Raw genomic sequence first — 19,635 nt, 5'->3', positions numbered from 1 at the left:
CTTTCTAAAAACCAAAACATCTCATTATTAGTTTTTAGAAAATGGAACATTTGCACAAAATTTTTATTTTAAACACAACCTATGACAAAGTGGGGGATTTCGTAAGTGTTCCGCATGAATACCGTATGTGCCTCAGTTTCCCTGTGTGCTGTATGCGTAATGAGGTGGTGGAAGAGGGGGATTCCAGTTGCAGAGGGTCAGGTGTGACCTCACCTGGCAGCCGGGACCCCGGACAATGGCCTGGACATTATGGAACTTAGGAGAAAGTGGCCCTGAGGGCAAGTCATCTTGGGAGCCAGCCGGTTCTGTCCAGTGGGATTGTTACCCACAGAAAATTGTCTGTTACTCACACACTCTAGGGGCACCCACCTTTACCCAGTTCCTAGGGCTCAAGGCTTTTTCCTTACAGTCCCCTTGGGCTTTCCTCCTGGGTATAATTAACAAGGGCCTTATTTGACTTTGCATGCCAGCTTCCTGTAGTCTACAAACAGTTGTCTTCATCCAGCAAGCCAAGGCTATTATGCTCACTAATAAAGCCAACTGGATTCCAATGATCACCACAATGGGTTGAATCATGATATTTAGCATACCAGTTGCAGGTGACCACCTTAATAGTGTTTCCTACCAGGAGTGTTGTCCTGCATTTGCAATAGTTTTTAGTACATGAGTGATGTCTGTATTATCATGTTGTACTTCAATATGTATTAGTTTTTCCGTCTTTGCAATATTTTGTAAATGCGAATGTAACAGAGAATGGATTAACAATTTTCTGATCATGGTCATAATACCTAAGGTCAGGGCTGCCCGGGGGTGGGGTGGGGCAAGTGGGGCAATTTGCCCCCGGCCCCGCAGGGGCCCCCACGAGAATATAATATTCTATAGTATTGCAACTTCTTTTTATGGAAGGGGCCCCCGAAATTGCTTTGCCCCAGGTCCCCTGAATCCTCTGAGCGGCCCTGCCTAAGGTTACAGGTGTTACATTGTGATACAATTGTGGTTTAAACTTTAAGTAGTTCACATTCCATACAGGTACACAGTATTCAAAATCACAACTTCTAATGTTGCAAAAACATCAATTAACTAAATAAGTCATAAAATACAATTCCTTATCGTCTACTACCACCATTGGACAATGACTTCTAACACAAACACATCCCCTTCCTGCATATACAACAGCTGACTTTTGTTCAGCGAATATATTTATACATCTTTGAGTTCCTTTGTCTTTAACATAGAAACATTTATCTCTTTCTTGTAAATTTTGATCCTCACACACATATCCCAACTTTTCATAGGCTACACAATGAAACATGTCAATGGTTTTCCATTGTTGGTTTTCTTTATATGCCGAGGAATGATGATCAGTGTAATACACAACCAATTTTTTGGTTAATTGGATTCCCACAGGTACCACTGGATATATATCAATAGTTAGACTGTGGTGTACAGTTACTACATGTGCTTGTAGAACCATTTGATCTTTATTTAGGGAAAATTTACCAATTTCCACCACACTATTACTTGTCTCTCCCCTTCTGTAACATTTTCCAACAACTTTTTCATTTCCAAAGGTAAATTTCCTTGCATGCCTTCCCAGATTATTTGAATGACCAAAATTGCTGACTTATTTCTTGGGCCAGTGTACAGGCTAATGTGAGGGACACGTTTTCTTGTATTGATTCCATAGTCCCTGCTAACAATAACAAATTCTTTTCACCTTTCTCTTGCCATACTGGCAGCATTTTAGAAAATAATTGTTGACCCATTCCTAATGTTGATAAGGATGCACGGATGGACTTTCCCAATTCTTGTATTTCAGCTGTAGCATAACTTAGTTTGTTTGCCATTGCCTCTATGTTAGTAGCATCCAGTACTCCAACTCCTAATCCAGTTTTACCCAAAGCAGTTCAATACATTTAATGGGAGCCTTTTCTTTAGGGTACCCATCCCTCCTGGCTGCCAGGCAAATCCAATAACCTTCAGTAGTTCACACTGAGATAGTATTAGGGCAGCTCTACCTTCACTGGGCCTTTACCGTACTGCCCCTTGTAGTAATCAGAGAAGATGTTGCAATGGCCATTCTTTCCTTACATACAATTTTATACAACATACAGGTGCATTCAGCTGGGCTTGCATGCTGGAAGTTGATAAAGACTTGCCAATTATTACTGATCCCCCCCCCCCCCCAAGAAACCAATTATTTCACATACCCTTTTTTTCCCTTGGTTATTTCACTTTGTTTTTCAATTTTTTTTATGTTTATTGTTCTATTCCCACCAACAGATAAACCTTGTGTCTCATGCATATTTTGTCTTTTAATTTTCCTTTAGCACGTAAGGATGTTTCCTTGTTAACAGACTGGCATTCTTTGACCTCTGCTCTTCTGCAACATTGGTTTCTATAAATACAGTTAAAATAATTATTAATCCTTTTTTGCCTAATGCAGTATTTTCCTTTTTGTAACACAATACAGAACAATGCTAGCAACAAGACAAACAACATAAGACAAAACACAAAACATAAACCACAAAACACAATCTTTGTTATGACAGTAGATTCACGGTATTCTGGGTTGCTCTTCAGCTGGTACCAGCTTTTCCTGATTTTCTGAAAGACAAAAAGAACATGTTTCTAAACCCTTTGGGGTGGCAGATTATTGCTTAAAATATCCCTTCCTTTTACAAATACCCTTGCTGATTGCAGGCAAAACAGAGCAATTACCTCCATACTTTCCTGTTTTTTGTTCTATAGGCAGGCCAGGTTTATTGGCTTTTACCCTTTAAGGGTTTAGGGGAAATTATCCCACTGTTCAGTCATTACATTCTTTAGGTGGTGTAACTCAGCTTCCCTTTTTATACAGAAGACCAGATATGTAATGTTTTTTCTGCTGTGCTAAGCTTTAAGTTTATTCAGAGGTAATAGCTGAGAAGCATCATTACCATATGACTTTAAAGGTTTTTTTCCAAAAATCTTAGACACTATACATTGTTACAGGGGTACTTATTAACAGCAAGTTTATCCCAATGTTTAATATTAACAATTACATCAGTAGTATACTGCTCAATAGCATTCATCACCATGCATTTTTTGACAGGTTTCCACATCCCATTTAGGGCTTACGTCCTGCCTTCCTACCCTGTTTCTGTTGGTGCAGAAGTTTGGTGCCATCGGCCATTTTGAAAATTTGTGTGTGTGTGTGTTTGACTAGGGGAAGTGTTGTGTGTGTTTGTGCTTGGGTACATGGAGAGAAAATGGTTGAAAGAAGAGAGTGAGAGAGTATAAAGATGAAAAAAAGTGTGGGTAAGGTTTAGAGAAAAAAAGGAAAGAAAGGTTATTGGATGTGATTGAGTAAGGAGAGAGGTTGGTAAAGGCAGGTTATTCAAGAATAGAAAGATAGAACTTACAGAAAAAAGGAAATTTTGTTTTTAAAGGGTTAGTTTAAGAAAAAAGTTAATTAATATTAAAAACTAGGTTTAAAAAGAAGCCATATAGCCAAAAAAGGGAATTTTCTAAGGCCAGCCTGTTTAGTAAGCCCATGGCCAAAAACTATAAAGGGTGGCTAAGAAAAACACAAGTAAACTATTTACTATCAGGGGAGGTTGAGAAAAAAGCCTTTAAAAACATTAAATAATATTAAAAACTAGGTTTAAAAAAGGAATTTACTAAGGCAGAGCCAGTTTAGTGAGCACAGGGTAAAAAAAATAAATAAAAAAGCATTTAAACTACTCACTATCAGGGTTGGTTAAGAAAAGAGCCTTTAAACTTATTAAATAATATTAAAAACAATACAAATAGGTTTAAAAAGGGAATTTACTAAGGCAGAGCCTGTTTAGTAAGCACAGGGTAAAAAAGTGAATACAAATACATTTAAACTATTCAATGCCAGTGTAGGTTAAGAAAAAAGAGAGGGTAAAAGAAAGAACAGGACAAGAAAAGATAGACAGCACATGGTGGAATCAGAATGAGAGAGAATAAGAAAGAGAGAAGCAGGCAGAGTCTGTTTAGGAAGCACATGGTAGAAAAGCATTTAGTAACAGGGTACTTCCAACCTGTTTTCCAATCTCTTTCTCTGTTGCCTGCCTGCTTGTCTGGGCCGGATCCTGCTTTCCTTGTGGAACCGCCCCTTCCCAGGGGCACAGGCTTTGTCCCAGTAACCATTTAGCAAGGAGGGTGGACTCCTCAGCTAGACCCCACCCCTCCTGGTCCTTTTTTTGTTCCCTTTCTCTCTTGTTGCTCGGTGTGGGGGGGTCATTCTGCCAGATAGGTAGCGACCCTTTCTGACAGCACGCACAGATACTCTGCTATTATTTACAGTGTTAGACTCCATCAGTTCAGTCCAAAAGACCTTAGGTTGCCCAGGCATTCGCCACCAAGTTGTTACCTGCACAAAATTCTCTGTTACTCACACACTCAAGGGCACCTGCCCTTACTGTGTTCCTAGGGCTCAAGGTGTCACCTTACAATGTAGGGCACCCACCTTACCCTGGTCCTAGGCCTCAGGCAGAGCCCTGCAGGTGTGCGGGACCTTTTACCAGTGCAAGAGCCTTACACAGTAATATCCTACCTAAGCTCTATTTATTAACAATCACCCAAACCAGACTGCACACACTACACATAGAATCACAGAATATCAGGGTTGGAAGGGACCTCAGGAGGTCATCTAGTCCAACCCCCTGCTCAAAGCAGGACCAATCCCCAGACAGATTTTTGCCTCAGATTCCTAGATGCTGCCCCCAAGGATTGGGCTCACAACGCTGGGTTTAGCAGGCCAATGCTCAAACCACTGAGCTATCCCTCTCCCCACATACAGTGCTCACCACTCCCAATCAGGCAGATGAACTTTTCTTGATGGCCAGTCAGGATCAGGTCCATCTGGGGGACTCCAGTTTCTGCACGGTGTCATTGGCAGAGAGTTGAGGTCTGGCAGCTCTGTTCTTGGGGCTGTGTCCTGGAGTTGGTACCCAAAGAACTTCCTTTTGGACCCCACTTTAATTAGTGAAATTTGAGCCCTTTTAATCTGTACCTTAACCAATCATGATACTAAAATTTTGCTAACCAATCCTAACATAGTGTCACAAAATTCTCTAACCAATCCTACCCCAAAACCTGAATTGATTTACACCTAGCAAAATTAATTATGTAACAGACAGAATCAATTAAAGAACCAGACAGATAAACAATAGGGAAGTGGGGACCATAATGACAAAACAATAAAGAAATGAGGTTTTCACAACCACAGCTATTGATGAGTGATTTCTTGACAGACAGGATGCCATCAAACTAAATCCCTGCCCTGGCCCCGCCTCTTTCCCGAGTGTGCCTTGTTCCCCCTCCCTCCCAGCACTTGCTGCCGCGGAGCAGAACTATGCAGTCATAGAGAAGCAATACCTGGCTGGGGGGTGGGCGCTTAAGGAGCTGCAGGTATAAATATTTGGGTGGCACTTTACTGTGTACACTGACCACTCATGCTGACGGGCTGCACCAAATGAAAGGGGCTAATGCCAAGCTCCTGAGATGGAGTCTGAGCCTCCAGGATTACGAGATGGAGGTGGGCCATGGGAATGGGAGTATGAATGTTATAGCCAAGGCTTTGTCCCGGAGAGAGGTACCTGAACCTCCCCGGGGCCCTGGCTGAAGTGACCCTGCTCAGTTCAGACTTGAAGTCGGGAGAGATATGATGAAGTGGGGGATTTTGTTAGTGTTTTGCATTAATATGGTGCGTACCTCAGTTTCCCTGTGTGCTGCATGTGTAACGAGGTGGTGGGAGAGGGGGTTTGTGGTTGCAGAGGGCCAGGTGTGACCCTGCCTAGCAGCCTGGACCCCTGGACCCTGGACACTGGCAGCAGCCTAGCAGCCAATGACCCAGAGGCCCATCCCATCTTGGGAGCCAGCTGGTTCTGGCCCTGTCATGAACATACAGCTACGGGTAGCATAAAATCCCACCTGAGCATCTGTACTGAATCCTGTAAGCAGTTAAGAAGCTCAAATAACCTGGTTGGCATCTGATCAAAAGGACCAATAAGGAAAATACTTTCAAATCAAGGGCGGAGGTTTTCTTTGTGCTGTCTTTCTTGTTCTCTCTCTGGAAGGAGAGAAAGACGAGGCAGGAAAAAATCTCCTGAAAACATACCTGAAATGAGCACCTAAGATTACAAAAATTGTAAGTAAGGGCATGGAAATGCATTAGAGTATCTTTTGTTTTAGCTTGTGAATTTCCCCTATGCTAACAGGGAGTTTTATTCCTGTTTTTAGTAACTTTGAAGCTGAGCCTAGAGGGGAATCCTCTGAGTTTTAAATCTTTCTATTACCCTGTAAAGTTACCTTCCATCCTGATTTTTGTAGGTGTGATTCTTTTCCTTTTCCTTTAAATAAAATTATTTTTTTAAGAACCTGATTGATTTTCAGTGTCCTAAAAACCAAGGGGTTTGGTCTGTGCTCACATTGTAACTAATTGGTTAATATATTATTCTCAAGCCTCCCCAGGAAAGGGGGTGAAGGGGCTGGGGGGAATATTTTGGGGAACAAGGGACTCCAAGTGACGCTTTTCCTGAGTTTTTTGTCTAAATCCCTTGGTGGTGGCAGCAATACCTTCCAAGGACAAGGGAAGGAATTTGTGCCTTGGGGAAGTTCTTAACCTAAGCTAGTAAAAATAAGCTTAAGAGGGTCTTTCATGCTGGTTCCCACATCTGTACCCCAGAGTTCAGAGTAGGGAGTGAACCCTGACAGGCCCGTAGGAGGATAAAAAGTGGAGGAGAGAGGGCCCAAAAAGGCAGCTGGTTCTGGTCAGTTGGGAAACAAAGGATGGAAGAGATGGAGCCCAGATGACCTATTTGGCCAGGAACAAAGACAAAGGGTGGAGGAGGGGCTGGTGGGGGAGGGGATATGGGGGGCTCGGTCTACATAAAAATATTGAACACAATCAATCCAGCATTTCTCCAAAGACTTAACACTTGTTCACACACTAAGATTATGTCTGGGTTTGTGTAACTGCGCCATCTGGTGGCTCCATCAAGAACAGCGTGTTGTTCCCATCCCATCTCTCCTATGCAGGATTATTTGCCCAGAGACCAGACCTGGGCCTGAGGGTCCCAGAATCGGTGCGAGCCTGGGTGGGTCTCTGCTTCATCATCCCCTGCACATTCAAGCCATTGATGAGGTCGGATTGGATGGTGGGATCTGTGAGCCTTGGTTCATGGAGCAAGTGGACGTCTGTTGGGGGAAACCCGTCGCTGCCAACATCCCCTACTGAGAGGTGTTGGGGGAGGCACAGGTCCACTTTTGGATGCTGGGGTAACTGGAGAACGGGCGCTGCTCCTTGGGCATCGAGAACATGAGATACGGGGATGGGGGCTGCTATTATCTGCACATCAGCAAGGGGAAATTGTTCAGCACAGCTACCGAGCAACACAGCCTGCACTCATTGTCACAGGTATCCCACCGCTGCCACCTGAGCCAGCCAGTCCCCTGCCCTGGCATCCAAGACATCGCCCACAAGAGGGGAAAGGCCAAGTGGCCCATTCCCCACCTGACTAGTGGCTTGAAACAAAAATAGGTAACAAATTTTAGCAAACTAAAAACTGTTTGGGTAGAAACAAATTTTTTGGCTAACCAAACATTTGAAAAAAATACTTTGAGGTCAATCTGAAAGCATAATCTGATCAATTTTGAGGGAACCCAAAGTCAGGGGAAAAAATCTTTTCATGTAAAACCAAAAATGGAAATTGGTCAAAATTTTCAATGAACCAGAAGGTCAGAAATTGATTTGGTTTGAGAATGAAACATTTTGTTTCATTTTCAAGCATTTTAGATGTTTTTTAACTACAAAGTAAAATTACAGGAAATTTCAAACCATACAGTGTGTTTGAATCGAGAAACTGAAACGTTTCTTTTTGAAAATGCCTAAATGAAATCTTTCAATTTTGGGAGGTTTTTTCCCCCAGAATCTGGCAAAATCGACCCAGATTCACACAAAGTTTTGGTGTTGCCAGTTTTGAATTTTGCACCCAAAAATAGTTTGTCAGTGAAACTTTCTCCCCGGGCTGGCTGGGATCATCCGTCAGAACCGCTGGGTTGGGCGTTGTCCTGCAGGGATCAGTAACTAGCATCAGCTGGTCTGCTCCATTCTCTAGAGCAGCAGTTCTCAAACGTCATCCCACCACAACCACCTTCTGAAAACAAAAATTACTACACAACCCGACGAGGGGGACCAAAGTTTGAGCCCGCCTGAGGCGCGTTGCCATGGGTGGTAATGGGGTCAAAGCCAAAGGACTTCAACCCCGGGTTTGGGGGCCTGTAACCTGAGACCCAAAGCCCAGGACTGAAGCTCTCGGGTTTTGGCCCCAGGCCGCAGCAAGTCAAAGCCAACCCTGGTGACCCCATGAAAATGGGTTCACGACCCACTTTGGGGTCCCTGATCCACAGTTTGAGAACCACTGCTCTAAACTAAAGGGTGTCGTACTGCAGTCGTCACCGGGGTATATGGGCACCTTGCAGACATCACAGAGCAAACAAAGTAATCCAGGGCCAGCCTCAGGCATGGGCAAATGGGGGGGCCTCCAGAGCGGGGTGCCCCTCCCCTTGCTGGTGTCTGCAGCCCCGCGGCTCCTGCCCCCTGCCTTGGAGATTCCAAACCACCATTAATGTCCCACACTTTGCATAATTACAATAGGACCTCAGAGTTATGTTACATATTCCTAGATTCAGGAACATGAATGATGCATTCATATAAATAGAGGGAACACACTTAGTAGATTATAAGCTTTGTAATGATACCTTACAAGAGACCTTTTGCATAAAGCATTTTCCAGTTACATTATATTCACACTTATACACGTATTTTTATAAAGCATGATGGAGTGCAACGTCACAGGGGCACCTCCGGAACAGGGGTGCCCCTCCCCCTGCTGGCCTCTGCAGCCCTGTGGCTCCTGCCCCCTGCCTTGGAGCCGCCCCTGGCCAGCTGCTCCTGGGAGCTTCCTGTCTGCTGTAAGGAGCAGGGGGGAGGGGCTCTGATGTCAGGCTGTCCCCTGTCCCCCCATGTACCCCATCTCCGCAGAGCAGGTGGGGTGGGGGGACAGGACTCACCGAGAGTGGGACGGTGCTGTTGGCGGCTGCTGCTGTGTCTGAAGGAGCTTTCCTTGAGACTGCTAAGAGCTGCTCTCTTAAAGGGGCAATGAACGGTACCGCACACACTCCCCCAGCTCACACACACCCCCAGCTCACACACACTGTCTCTTTCACAATCACCCCCCTACACATACCTATAGTGCTCTTGTTACTGCAATACACACATATTCTCTGTAATTTTATTCTTTCAAAGTGCTGTTATTTGAGTTTCTGCATTTCATAATTTTCTTTTTCGCTTACGCTTACATTGAATTCTTTGAGTAGTGAGTTCTAAACTGCCGAACCTGTCCTGGCCGGAGTAATGAGCATTATTACTGTTAGTATCATATTGTGCTCTGTCATTCATTATGTAAAGTGGTACAATCAAATAATAGTATTCTCCTAGAATGTAGCTTTAGCTTGTACTCACTTTAGTAATTCCAGTTTAAAAAACATTCGCTAAACACAGAACTAGAGACATTGCGCAGATGAAAGTCGTTCATTTTTAAATTGTATTTTTAGTTATATCTGTAAACTAACAACATTTGCATGAAAATAACTGCAGTTCCAACTAGGATATCAATAGCAATGATGGAGTCAAACGTTAGTGAGTCACATACAAATACATGATTGTGGTCGGTAAACATCAATGCCAAAATAATTTAAAAAATTAATTCCCTTTCTTAATAAAAGAGAAAAAAAACACTAATCACATAGGTTGAAATTAAGTGAAAAACAATTGACTAAAATCGAGGAGATAATGGCAGTAACACAGTGTGTCTGTGTGAGCAGATTTTATTTATCTCTACTAAAGATAGTGTACAAAGTATGAGACATGTGTTTCTGATATCTGCGTTAGAGATCCAGAACTGATACCTCAAGGCTTGGGATTGGGAATATCTTGCTGTATTATCTCCTGACTGTTCTAAATTAACATATAAGCTTTAAACGTGGCTTTAATTAGCTTTTGTATATTTTTTTTCTATCTTTATATAATAGCTAGATACAGTGCTCCTGTCAGCTAATCCTTAAGTTTGTAACCCTTCTGCCCATCTAAGTTGGCAGCAACAAGGGCCGGGTTCTGTATCTAGGGGTTCCGTTTCAATAACGCAATGCAAAACCGGCTCAAGCCCCCACCCAGTGACCTGGGACAATTACATACCACCCCCTGGGCGCCTCTAAGAGGCAATACTTCCCCTCTCGCAAGCACGGAGTCTGAGTGTAACAGAAAATGTTTAATAACATGAGGTAAACGACATCAGCATTAAATTGGAAAAACACCACAAACAGGATTCATAACACAAACCATGAGCAAAAAACCCACCCCAGCAAATTGGGCTGTGTCCTTTCCCTTTGGTTCTTGCAACCCCAAAACCACCCAAAGTTTCAAAAGTCCAACAACCCCCAAAGTCTCTATTCCTGGTCAGTGCAGCCCCAGAGTAAAAGGGGGCCCTGCAGGGTGTTAAGGGGAACCTTACATGATCTGAGGCCAGCTGGCCATCTCTCCACAGCCTTCACCATGAGCCAGTCCACTTCCTGCCATCCCACAAACTGCTGTGCACTACAAGCCACTCCAGCCATCTCCACAAATGGCTCCACTCACCAACCTGTGAGCCGCTCCAGCCATCCCCACAAACTTGCTTCACCAGCTGCTTAGCAATATAGCTTCAGGCTCCCCCACTATTTAACACAGCTCTCAGTGATCTCAGCTCTTAATAACTTTAGCTCTTTTGTGATTTCAGCTCATAGTGGGAGAGCCCCAATACTGGTGCTCTATTGGCCCAAAGTAAATTCAGCTCAGTAACCTGTAATAAGACTACTAATGGAATCAAAGTTAGCTCTGACATTCAACAGTGAAGATAGCACCATCAATGTTGCCAGCCTCCCAGTCCCTCTCTTTCAATCCAGTGGGTTGTGGAACCCATGTCCCTTGTCTAGCCAGTGCTACTTAGTTACTGGTGAGTCTCTCTGTCATACAACAGTTCCACTGGCCTTGATTCACTGAGTCAGGATAACAACACTTTATTCTTCCTGCCCCAATAACTGAGAAACTGGGGATCCCACACCAGCCAAAGTAACCACTTTCAGTTGCTGTTGTCCCAGGCCAGGCGGGTGGGTGTGCCTATGCAAACAAGATCAGCCCCTGGAGTTCTTTTCAACCCTCACCATAATTCACCACCAGATGTCAGGGTAGAGCTTATCCTGACTCTGCTTACAAGTTAATATCTGAAAAAAACCTGAGAGTTTTCAGGTGCCTAAGTAGTCCCTGGAATCATGGTTAAAGTTTCCTGCCACACACCCCCACCCCAAATCTGAACTGGTGCCCCCACCCCGGATGAGCCAGGAGTGGCCAGGGGGCTGCAGGAGGCCGTGAGCACTGGCGAGTTGCAGCCCACGTGTGACAGTGCGAAGCCTTGAGCCACATGCCGAGCATCAGGCACCACAAGCACCAGCAGCAGTGTAGGAAGGTGGCAATACCCCACGTGCCAGGCCCCCCTGACTTTTGTGCTGCTGCTCATGGTGGCATTGCCTTCAGAGCTGGGTGCTCAGCCAGCCCCTGCCATTATCAGGCCACCCTGCCAGGGCTTAATTTGAGCTCTGGCATCTCTTTCAATACAAATTAAACTGTGGGAGGGAATGGGGCCCAGAGGTGATGGGGGGGGAGCCCAAGGAGCCCATGGGGGCCAGGAGTGATGGGGGGGGCACCAAAATACAAGTTTGCCCAGGGTGCCATTTTCCCGAAGGCCAGCTCTGGTCATGACTATCAGGGCAACAAACAGATCATCTACTGGTCATACAAATATTACAGGCAGCTTCCACATGCTTCCCAGGCCCATGGGTCTGAGCTGGAGGGGTAGGGAGGCGGCGGGATACCAGGCTAGATGGACCCATGATGGGTCTGATTTGGAGGGGTAGGGAGGAGGCCAGGTACTGGGCTAAACTGTCCTGTTGGCCTGACCCGGGGTGGCAGTGCCCCCAGCTGAGGTCTCATTCTCCATTTCCTCAGTCCTGTGAGATTCCAATTCCTTGTTGGCTCTTCGGTGGCTGAGGAATGAAAGCATGTCCTGGGGGAGAGGGAGAGAGATTCTGTGGTATATAAGTGGCTGGCAGTCAGAATAGATAGACAGATAGATAGATGTATGGGTGGGTGGATGGGATTGTAGGTGAGTAGGTAGATGGGTGCGTGAATAGGTAGGTAGGTCGAGTGGTAGGTGGGTAGATGGGTACATAGGTGGGTGGGTAGCTAGTTAGTTGGGTAAGTGGATAGAGAGGTACGTAGGTGGGTAGATCAGTAGGTGGGTAGGTCAGTGGGTGGTTAGGTAAGTGGGTTGGTAGCTAGATGGGGTAGTAGGTAGATGGGTGGGTCAAAGGGTACATAGGTAGGTAGGTGGGTACGTAGGTGGGTGGGATGTTAGGTGGGTGAGTAGGATGGTAATTTTGTAGGTAGGTAGCTAGGCGGGGTGGTAGGTGGGTAGATTGGTGGGTCAGTAGTTTGGTAGTTAGGTGGGTACATAGGTGGGCAGATTGATAGGTGGGTCAGTAGCTGAGTTACCATCCATAATAGAGCAGGGTGAGGTAATAGGCCAGTAAGAATCCAGTCACCACGAAAACGAGTTTGCAGCTGATTTCGATAAATGCCCGACTAAGGCCACCTGTGGGAGATGGAACAAGCTGAGAGTCTGGGTAGATCCCTGCAACCCCTGTCCCAAGCCAGCCAGCCCCCGCCCTGGGGCTGGGTCAGAGCTGGTGCCTCCTAGAGGGGAAATTCCCAGCCCCCTGAGCCAGCCGGTCCCTGCCTTTAGGCCAGGTGAGAGCCAGCGCCCCCTAGAGGGGAAATTCCCCAGCTCCTATGCCAGCCAACCCCCCCCCCTGGTGCTGGGACGGAGCCGGCGCCCGCTTGAGAGGAAAGGTCCCATGGTCCAATCCCTGCCCCCCGCAAGACAGCAAATCCCCACCCCTGGGCCAGGATTGGAGCTCGCACCCCCTAGCGGGGATGGGGTCTCACCTGTTTCCAGTGGGCTCAGCAGTACAGCAAACATCCTGTCAGTGTTGGAGCCAAGGCAGAAGATCCTGGGGTCCCAGTGACTGTTTCCTGTCCAGCTAAGGGTGCTGATGGCCTCATCCCCCTGGGCCCAGGAGCTGACCTGAAGGGCCCCCGTGAGCTGTTCCCTGTCAGGGACTCCCCATCCACCTGCAATTGGAGCCGGGGTGGGGCTGGGAGCGCAGGGAGCAGCTGCAGCTTAGGCTGGTCCCCTGGCACTGGCAGGATGTGTTCAGCCCAATCCCCAGCTGGGGACTGTCTGGGGAATGCAGGAGACACAGCCACAAATTAATAGTCAGAGAGTGAAACCCAGAGGCAGGGAGTCCCACAGGTTAACCATACTAATGCCCAGGGGAAGGGAGTCCCATAGATTAACCTGCGAATATCCAGTGGCAGAGAGTCCCACAGGTTCTTCTGCCCTGGGGTGTCTCTTCGGCTGGCCCCCAGGCACGGATCTGGCCCCATCCTTGGTCAGTTGCGCTTCACACCAACCCACCTGCTTCTTTACGCTCAGTCTGGGCACTCATGGCCCTTCTAGACAGCCCAGGAGTCCAATCAAGCCTCAGCTGCCCCCATTGAGGCTGCCCTTGATGCAGCAAATTAACAATGATGGCCTCCCGGTCCCCAAACGTATCCTCCCCAGGGCGGGCCAGAGCCAGGGGTCTAAAATACCCCACTCCCACCCCCACCCCAGTCCCAGCCACCACAGGAACATCAGAAACACACACCCCCTGGGTCCTTTGCCTTCTCCCCTTGGTTCATCTCTCCCCAGCCCTCTCCTTTTGCCCTCTGGCTTAGCTGGCCAGGCCTGGGTATTTTGCAGCCTGGCTGCCTGCAGAAGGGCAGCTAAAAGCAACACCCAGAACAGCCAGATGCTGGTACCGGCTGGGCAGGCCTGGCAGGGTCTGTCCACCCTACCCTCAAAGCCCCGCGGTGCCAAGGCTCAGAGGCTGGGTCTGTTGGGTTGGGCTCACGAAGCTTGGGCTGCGGGTCTTTGATTTCAGCACGGACATTTCCTCCGAGGTCTGTGTAGACGTTCAGGGTCGGGGTGGGGCCTGGGCTCAGAGTTGAACCGCTCCTTCCTGCTGTCAAGTTGCCCCATGTATGTGTAACCCTTCTGCCCATCTAAGTTGGCAGCAGCAAGGGCCGGGTTCTGTATCTAGGGGTTCCGTTTCAATAACGCAATGCAAAACTGGCTCGAGCCCCCACCCAGTGACCTGGGAAAATTACATATCACCCCCTGGGTGCCTCTAAGAGGCAATACTTCCCCTCTTGCAAGCACGGAGTATGAGTGTAACAGAAAATGTTTAATAACATGAGGTAAACAACATCAGCATTAAATTGGAAAAACACCACAAACAGGATTCATAACACAAACCATGAGCAAAAATCCCACCCCAGCAAATTGGGCTGTGTCCTTTCCCTTGGGTTCTTGAAACCAGGAACCCAAGGATCACCAAACTCCCCAAAGTCCAACAACCCCCCAAAGTCTCTGTCCCTGGTCAGTGCAGCGCCAGAGTTCAAGGTTGGGGACACGCAGGGTGTTAAGGGGCACCTTACATGATCTGAGGCCGGCCAGCTGCCTCTCCGTGGGGTTCCGCCACTGCCTTCACCACGAGCCGCTCCACTCCACCAGCTGTCCTGTGAGCCGCTCCTGCCATCCCATGAACTGCTCTAGCAGCTGCTCCGCTCTGCTCACCGACCTGTGAGTTGCTCAGCTCTGCTCCAACCATCCCTGCAAGGCTCCACTCTGCTAGCTATCCTGCAAGCTGCTTAGTAATATAGCTTCAGGCTCCCCCACTAGTTAACACAGCCTCAGCAATCTCAGCTCTTAATAACTTTAGCTCTTTTGTGATTTCAGCTCATAGTAGGGGAGCCCCACTGCTGGTGCACCATTGGCCCAAAGTGAATTCAACTCACCAGCCTGTAACTGGACTCTGAAGGGAATCAAAGTTAGCTCCCACACTCAACAGTAGAGAGAGAAGCTAGTGCAATTGTCATTTCAAACCCACAGGACAGACCCATACTACAAGTCTCCTCCTATTCACTGGGTTTTGTAACCCATACCCCTTGTCATGCAAGTGCTACTTAGGTAATGGTGAAGGACTCACTCAGTCCTTCTGTCATACAACAGTTCCACTGGCCTTGATTCACAGAATCAGGGTAACAAAACTTTATTCTTCCTGCCCCAATAACAGAGAAACTGGGAATCCCACACCAGCCAAAGTAACCACTTTCAGTTGCTGTTGTTTCATGCCAGGAGGGTGGGTGTGCCTATGCAAATAAGATCAGCCCCTGGAGTTCTTTTCCACCCTCGCCATAATTCACCACCAGATGTCAGGGTAGAGCTCATCCTGACTGCTTACATCTGGCTTCATAAGCCACAGCATTAAGGGGTAGGCAAAATGCCCAGGATCACAATGGGCATTTCAACTTTCCCTACACGGCTCTTCTGGTCTGTGAAGAAAGTCCCTGCTTGCAGCTTCTTGAACAAGCCAGTGTTCCGAAAGATGCATGTGTCATCATGCACCTTTCCAGACCAGCCTGCGTTAATGCCTATGAAACGCCCACGATGGTCCACAAGCGCCTGGAGAATCATAGAGAAATACCCCTTGTGATTAATGTACTCAGTGGCTAGGTGGTCTGGTGCCAGAATTGGAATTTGCCTGCCATTGATCGCCCCTCCGCAGTTAGGGAAACCCATTTGTGCAAAGTCATCCACAATGTCACGCACGTTGCCCAGAATCACGGTCTTTCGGAGCAGGATGCGATTAATGGCCCTGCACACTTCCATCAACACGAGTCCAACGGTCGACTTTCCCACTCCGAAGTGGATTGCGACAGATCAGTAGCAGTGTGGAATAGCCACCTTCCACAGTGCGATCATCACGTACTTCTCCAATGGCAGGGCAGCTCTCATTCTCGTGTACTTGTGCCGCAGGGCTGGGGTGAGCTCATCACACAGTCCCATGAATGTGGCTTTCCTCATCTGAAAGTTCTGCAACCACTGCTCATCACCCCAGACGTGCATGACGATGTGATCCCACCACTCAGTGCTTGTTTCCCCGAGCCCAAAAGTGGCGTTCCACTGTGGTCAGCAACTCCATGAATGCCACAAGGAATCTCATGTCATAGCTAGTACATGTGGCAAGATCAACGTCGCACTCCTCTTGCCTTTGTAATTTAAGGAATAACTCCACTGCCACTCATGACATGTTAGTCAGAGCGAGCAGCATACTGGTCAACAGTTCGGGATCCATTCCTGCAGCCCGAAGAGGCAGGGCTGGGCGCGCAGTACACAAAACATTGAAGAAGGGCGCTAAATGTGGATGGAAGCACAGGGATTTCTGAGATGCGAAGCAATGCATCATGGGACATGGGGATAAAACCCAGGATGCCACATGACCCCATCCGCCTTCCCACAAGTCTTAGCGGGAGAAGAGAAAGAGGAGCTCTGTGGGATAACTGCCTAGAGTGCACCGCTCTGAATACCGCTGCAAGTGTCGCAAGTGTGAACACACAACAGCGGTTTCCCTTCAGCAGTCTCTGAGCGGCGCAGTAACTGCTGGCACTTTGCCAATGTAGACGTGCCCTTAGAAAACCAGCTCATCTTGGTTTAGCAATTGGTAGCCATGGAGAATCCACCATGGCCCTTTGTAAGTTTTCCCAATGGTTAAATATTTCTACCTTCTTTCCAGTCGGAATCTGTCCAGCTTCAACTTCCAACCACTGGATGGTGTTAGACCTTCCTCTGCTCGACTGAAGAGCCCGCTATTATATATTTGTTCCCTACGTGGGTATTATAGACCGGGATCAAGTCACCCCTGAACCTGCTCTTTGTTAAGCTAAACAGCTGGAGCTCCTGGAGTCTCTCACTCTGAGGCAGGTTTTCTAACTGTTTCATCGTTCTCCTGCCTCCCCTCTGAGCCCTCCCCATTGGGTCAACATCCTTCTGGAACTGCGGGCACCAGAACTGGACACAGGATCCCAGCAGCGGTCGCACCAGGGCCAGATCCAGAGAGAAAATCACCTCGGCGCTCTGACTCCAGAGCTCACTGTTGATGCACCCAGGACGGCCACAGCTGTTTTGGCCGCAGCATCGCACCGGGAGCTCATGTTCAGCTACTTATCCAGCATCACCTCCGAATTGTGGTCAGAGTCCCTGCTGCCCAGGAGAGCGTCCCCGGTCCTGTAAGTCCTTGTGTTCCTAGGTGGACATGTTGACATTTAGCCCTATTAAAACACACATTGTTTGCTTGTGCCCAGTTTACCAAGCGACCCGGAGTGCTCTGTGGCAGTAACCTGGCCTCGTCATTATTTGCCACTCCCCACATCTGTGTGTCATCTGCAAACTGGATCAGGGCTGATTTTATGTTGTCTTCCAGGTCGTTAAAAAAGGTGTTAATGAGCGTCGGGCCAAGAACAGTTCCCTGTGGGATCCCTCTGGAAACACGCGTTTGCTGCTGATTCCCCGGTGTCAATTACCTCTGGAGATCTAGCAGATAGCCAGTTTTGAATCTGGGTCACAGTAATTTCGTATCCTTCTAGATTTTGAATCAAAATATCGTGCGGAGCCAAGTGAAACTTTTTATGGATGGCGATGGATATTACATCACCACTGTTGCCTTTAGCAACAATGTGAAAATCAAAGGCCTGTGTGTGTGTGTTATTTTCACTGCAATAGTGCTTTTGAAACCCTGGCTGAGGTCAAGGCCCCGTCGTGCCGAGCAGTGCACAGATACAGACAGAGACAGGCCCTGCGCTAGATGAGATTGGGGCCCTGGCGTGCTGGTGTGAAGAAGCTGGGGATTTTCACAGTGGTTTACATGAATGCTGTGTGTGTGCCTCAGTTTCCCTGTGTGCTGTGTGTGAAATGAGGTGGTGGAAGAGGGTTCGTTGTTGCAGAGGACAGGTGTGACCTCGCCTAACTGCCGGGACCCCGGACAACGGCCTGGAGATGGGGGACCCTAGTAACTGGTGACCAGGAGGCCCCTCCAGCTTGGAAGGCAGCCAATTCTGGGCAGCGGAGGACAGTGGGCTGAGCAGAGAGGACCCCAGTGACCTGTTTACCTGGGATGGAGGACAAAGGACACAAAGGACAGGGGAGGAGCTATTGGGGCCGGTGATATCGGATGCTCAGCTGGAAGGAGGGGGCTTCTGGGCTGGGGAGAGAGCAGTCAGAGCCCATCTGGATGCAGGAGAGACCCAGATGTCCTGTGCTGAGGGTTGCTAGGCCCGAGGGCCCTGAGAACTGCCTGTGCTGGGTTCAGACATTCAATAAACCTCCTGTGTTCCGCTGGCTGAGAGTCATTGCAGGGTAGAGATCGGGGGGCATTGCTCCCTCTGGGCGTGGAGGCCCTGGGGGTCCAGGGCGAGGGGCCCACGGCAGAGGCAGGCCAGCTCAGAGGTGCGGTCCCAGGAGGCAGTGGGGCCAGAGGGCCTAACCCCGGAGACAGAGTGCAACTGTCCCGGGGGGTGTCATGTCAAAGGAGGGTCACTCCTGGGGGCTGTACAGAGCCCAGTGAGAATGTGTCCTGGGAGTCCGTGACAGCTGGGGGCTGCCCAGACACATAAGAGACAGGCCTTGCCCCAGCTGGGATCAGGGCTGTCAGGGTTCCCTCCCCACTCTGAACTCTGTGGTACAGATGTGGGGACCCGCATGAAAGACCCCCTAAGCTTATTTCTACCAGCTTGGGTTAAAAACTTCCCCAAGGCACAAATCCTTCCTTGTCCTTGGACAGTATCGCTGCCACCACCAAGGGAGTTAGACAAAGATTCAGGAAAGGACCACTTGGAGTTCCTGTTTCCCCAAAATATCCCCCCAAACCCCTTCACCCCCTTTCCTGGGGAGACTGGAGAATAATAGACCAACCAAATAGGTAAACAAGGTGAGCACAGACCAGACCCTTGGGTTTTTGGACACTAAACATCAATCAGGTTCTTAAAAGCAGAACTTTATTATAAAGAAAAAAGTAAAAGAAGCACCTCTGTAAAATCAGGATGGAAGGGAATTTTACAGGGTAATAAGATTGAAAACACAGAGGATTCCCCTGCAGGCAAAACTGCAAAGTTACCAAAAACAGGAATAAACCTCCCTCTTAGCATGGGGAAAATTCACAAGCTACAACAAAAGATAATCAAACACATTTCCTTGTTTTACTTACAATTTTTGTAACCTTAGATGCTTATTTCAGGTAGGGTTTTAGGAGAGGTTTTTTTCCTGCCCAGGACCCTCTCCGTCCCGAGGGAGCACACACAAAGTGGACAAACAAAACCTTCCCCTCCCCCACACATTTGAAAGTATCTTCCTTCCCCATTGGTCCTTCTGGTCAGGTGCCAACCAGGTTACTTGAGCTTCTTAACCCCTTAGAGGTAAAGGAGGGATTTTATGCTCCCCTTAGCTGTATGTTTATGACAAGGGCCCTATTGTGCCAGGTGCTGCTCAGACACAGCGAGAGACAGGCCTCGCCCCAGCTGGGATCGGGGCT

Source organism: Chrysemys picta, chromosome 20, assembly GCF_011386835.1.
Source record: "Chrysemys picta bellii isolate R12L10 chromosome 20, ASM1138683v2, whole genome shotgun sequence".
In the NCBI taxonomy this organism is placed as follows: Eukaryota; Metazoa; Chordata; order Testudines; family Emydidae; genus Chrysemys; species Chrysemys picta.
This window is presented reverse-complemented; position numbering follows the sequence as displayed.